The sequence below is a fragment of the Triticum dicoccoides genome, chromosome 1B (genome assembly GCF_002162155.2).
Source record: "Triticum dicoccoides isolate Atlit2015 ecotype Zavitan chromosome 1B, WEW_v2.0, whole genome shotgun sequence".
NCBI classification, from domain to species: Eukaryota; Viridiplantae; Streptophyta; class Magnoliopsida; order Poales; family Poaceae; genus Triticum; species Triticum dicoccoides.
The window spans coordinates 660,854,870-660,859,556 of record NC_041381.1 but is presented as its reverse complement, the minus strand read 5'-3'; positions in this window follow the sequence as shown (position 1 = coordinate 660,859,556).

Below are 4,687 nucleotides of genomic sequence, written 5' to 3'. Positions count from 1 at the left end.
CTCTTCGTTGATAGTGAGCAACTTGTCTTCAGTCGACTCGATCCATTCTTTTCTTTCGTCGAGTGATCTTTCGGGCTTCGTCGATTTCCGAGCGACGGATCGCAGGAAATCCCGCGCCTGACAGACTGATCTGCCGTTTGCGGATTCCACGGGATGCGAAATTTGGGGAAACGCGCGAAGCGGAGCGGACCGCGGCGTTCGGATGGGACGGGACATAGACGCCTCGATCCCCGCGCCGCTTTCTTCGCCACGTATCCCGCCCGCGTAACAGTTCCAGGATATGATTAGATCTGCCGGGTCTACCTGTCATCCACTCGGAAGGGATCTTATAAATGCGCCCGGCGAGGGTTTTTTGAACAGTGCCTCAGCATTCTCTCTCTCTGCCTCCTTCGTCTCCGCCCAATGCGCTCGCTCTCGCCTCCGCACCACTTCTCCTCACGCGCCCCGCCGGAAGCCATGGTCAAGGAGAAGACGGCGGCGCTGGAGCGCGCGAAGAAGGCGTCGGCGACGGAGAAGGCGAAGGGGAGATCCACCAGCCGCGGTGGGTCTTCGTCCAGATCCCGCCTGCCGAAAGGCTGGGTCCAGGGAGATTGGATCCAGTCGACCATCACGGAGAAGGATCTCCTCGACATGGCCAACGAGGGCCTGATCCCCCATGGAGCTGCAAGGCTTCCGGGGAAAGAGTGGCAGCCCCGGCCGAAAGAGGGTGAGTGCATGCTTCTGGCTACCCACGTTGACCGCGGATTCTCTTTGCCGCCGAGCATTTTATTCTGTGGTTTCTTGAACTTTTTTGGAGCGCAACTCCACCACTTCACCCCGAATTCTATCGCCTATCTTGCCGCGTTTGTGTCCATGTGCGAGAGTTTTCTGGGCTGTCGACCGCACTGGGGCTTGTTCAAGCACATATTCACATGTCGCTCTCAAACTGTGAAGAAGACGAGTCCAGGCGACGAAAGAACCCGAGTGGTCCAAATGTGTGGAGGTCTGGGGATCCAGGTGAGAAACAAGAGCACCTTCCCAGCCATGACATTTCCCGAGTCAGTCAGAGGCTGGCAGTCGACCTGGTTCTACTGCCAGGATGAGTCGACACCGGGGCAGTCGAGTGGGCTCCCTCCATTTACCATGGACCGAGTGAACAAGCCCTCTTCCCTGAAGCTGATTCCGGAGGAGAAAGCTGACGTGAACATGTTGATGGAGCGCGTAGTTCAGTTGGTTCAGGAGGGAGTGACGGGCATGGATCTCCTGGAAGTTTTCCTTAGGCGCCGAATCCAGCCTCTTCAGTTCCGGAGCCACTGCATGTGGTTGTACTGTGGGACTGAGGATGTGACTCGGGTCAATCCAGAAGCAGTCGACGATGCCACTCTGGAAAGGTGGATGGCCGCTGTTACTGGGAACAAGGACAACCCTCGCGGGGCCAGAAGGATTCCTCCACTCGACTGCCACAGTGATCCAAACAAGGCATGTCTGCCCCACTTCCCGTTGTATTCTCATCATATTTTATTTCTGCTTTCTCTGCTGATCGGTCGACTGATCTTTGTCTTGTTGTCCCTCAGACCCTCACTGAACTGTACTCGATGCCGAACGGAGCACAGGCTCCGACTGAGGAGGGAGAAACGAGCGGGGGCGAGAGCCAGGAGGAGGAGTGGGACTCGGACGCCGCCGAGGCCGATGATGATGACGATGACGATGATGATGATGACGATGAGGACGGGGAAGAGGAGGAGGAGGAGGAGGTCGCACCACCGCGCTCGGAAAGGCGGTCGAAACTTGTCCATGACCCTACGACTGAACGCGGCGAGGGGGTCGCGACTGTTACTCAGTCGACCAAGCGCCCCCGGACCACCTCTCCGGCACCGACTGAAAAGGCGCCGAAGCAGCCCAGGGCGGCCCCGTCGAAGCCGACCAAGCACCTGCCGAAGATGAAGGTGTCCATCCCCACCATATCAGGGTAATCATATTGCTTGCGTCTTCTTGTTTTGTGTGAACTTTATCTCTGGTTGGCGCTGGAGTTAGTCGACTGACTCTTTGGAGTTGCAGTGCTGCTACTTCTGAGACCTCAGCCCGGGCTGACGACCATGCAATGGAGGACGCAGCAACCTCAAAACCTGGTATTATACTCTTAACACCGTTTCTAGTCGACCGACTCATGATCTCTAATTCTGATTCTTTTCTGTAGCTCCATCCAATGTTGTTATCACTCTCCCTGATGATGATGAAGACGAGGAACCACTAAAGCACAGAATGAGAAGGAAAGCGTCTGCCAGCAGGGTGCCCCAGGATGTGACGGTGCCTGAGACTCTGGTCGCGGAGGAGGAGAACACCACTCGACACACTGTGTCCTTCGCAGATCCGCTGACGAATGCTCCGCAGCCCTCCCTCTTCACGATGCACCACGTCCTAGAGGACCAAGATGGCGCCGCGAAGGAGGCGATACGCCAGGCAGGGATCATGATGGAGCAGTTGAAGACCATCCGGGATGCGAGCCAGGCAGCTTACGACGCCAGTTCCGCCCTTCAAAGGAATGTTCAGGTCAGTCGACCACCACTTGTTCTGTTAGGATATGCTATCAAAAAACTTTTCTTTCCAGAATTTATAGTAGTCACCCACTGGGTGTGTCGATTTAAACTCCGTGTTAGCGGGGGCACGCTGAGTGCACCCGCTGGGTGTAGTCCCCAAGGCTAAGGTCGACTGCTGGCGGTTGGCCTTAGGCTTTATAATTTCAGTCTCTCCGTCATTCGACTACGGCGAATGGATTTCGCAAACCGGTGGGGGCACGCTGAGTGCACCCACTGGGTGTAGTCCCCGAGACTGTGGTCGACTGCTGGCAGTCGGTTACAGTCTTAAAGAATACATCTTGTTTTTTTTTGAGGTCGACTGGTCGACTCTGTCTTCAAATAGGATTAGTGGGGGCACGCTGAGTGCACCCACTGGGTGTAGTCCCCAAGGCTAAGGTCGACTTCTGGAAGTCGGCCTTAGGCTTTATAATTTCAGTCTTTCCATCATTCGACTAAGGCGACTGGATTTCACAAACCGGTCGACTGGTCGACTCTGTCTTCGACTGGTCGATTAGTGGGGGCACGCTGAGTGCACCCACTGGGTGTAGTCCCCGAGACTACGGTCGAATGCTCGTATTCGGCTGTAGTCTTAGAAACGCATGATTTTTCCTTTTTCACTCGGAAGTGAATTATATTTGACATTTTAGTCGATTGGTTCTTCGCAGAACTCCTGTGATCTTGTGGCTCGCTACTCTGAGCTGGAAAACAAGCACATTCAGCTCGAGCTGAATTTGAAGCTGGTTCAGGAGAATCTGACGAAGGCAAAGGAGGAGACCGAAGGTATGTTTGGTGAGACCTTGACGACTGCTTTTTCCCTTTATTTGTTTCAAAATCTGATCTTGCTGTAACTTGCAGGTAAGGTGAGGGAGGCCGAACGGAAGAAGGACCTTGAACTAGCTGAGAAGATCAAGCTTGTTGACGAGAAGTTAGCTTCAGTCGCCAAGCTTGAGCAAGAAAATGCCAATCTGAAAGCTGCTCTTGGGAAGAAAAAAGATCTGGAGGCCTTCCTGAATGGTCTTGCCAAGAAGCTGTTTCTTATGCTTGAAGGTAAATCTCTATGCTCGGCAATCATTTCCAACTATGGTTTTTTTCATTCGACCATCGCCTTGACTCGGTGATCGTCCTTGCAGAATTTTGTCAAAACTTTGAAGAAGAAACTAGCCGGCTGGAACCAAACCTTGACCCCGTCAACTCTCCGATGGATGACGAAGTTGCCATGAATGTTTTCCGACTGGAGTCCCGTGTTGCAGCTGTCGTGGACTATCTTGCAAGGCTGAAGGTCGCCACATCTCACATCGACTCGATGCTCTGGCCCGGGGAGACACTTTAGAACGACCTCGAGTCACTGACGGCTCGCTTGAACACGATCCCTGGTCGAGTGCAGGAGTGGAAAAAATCCTCGGCTCGGTGCGGTGCAGATGTTGCTCTGTGTCTGGCCCGAGTTCACTGCAAAGATGCACGAGAAGACAAGTTGGCGGCCCTCCGGGTGGCCAACACCAAGAAACACGACTTCAGGTCCTTTATGGAAACTTTCCTTGCGGCTGCCACTTGGATCGCAGATGGGATTGATCTTGATGAGTTTGTTGCACCTTCCAGCCCTCCACAGGAGGGGTAAAAAACTTCTTCTAAGCTCGACGCTTTAAATTTGCCTCGGTATGCCGAGTGGAATTGTAACCGATAAACCTTAACGGGCTTAGCGCCTGAGCACTTCCGGTTCCTTTAGGTATCGATCCGAACTTGAATTTGTCGTTTGAATATGATTGCTCTTGGCTCGAAATGTCTTTTGCAGGTTCAAAGCAGGGCGCTTACTGCAATCGACTTATTCCTTAATCCACTTAGGTGAGCGCTGGGCTGCAGCGAAGCCCCCGAGTGAGAGGTTTTCTCTTCACTCGGTAGGGTTTTAGATACTTAGGCGAGCACTGGACTGCAGCTAAGCCCCCGAGTGGGAGGTCTGCTCTCCACTTGGTAGGATTTCAGATACTTAGGCGAGCACTGGGCTGCAGCTAAGCCCCCGAGCGAGAGGTCTGCTCTCCACTCGGTAGGATTTCAGACACTTAGGCGAGCACTGGGCTGCAGCTAAGCCCCCGAGTGGGAGGTCTGCTCTCCACTCGGTAGGATTTCAGACACTTAGG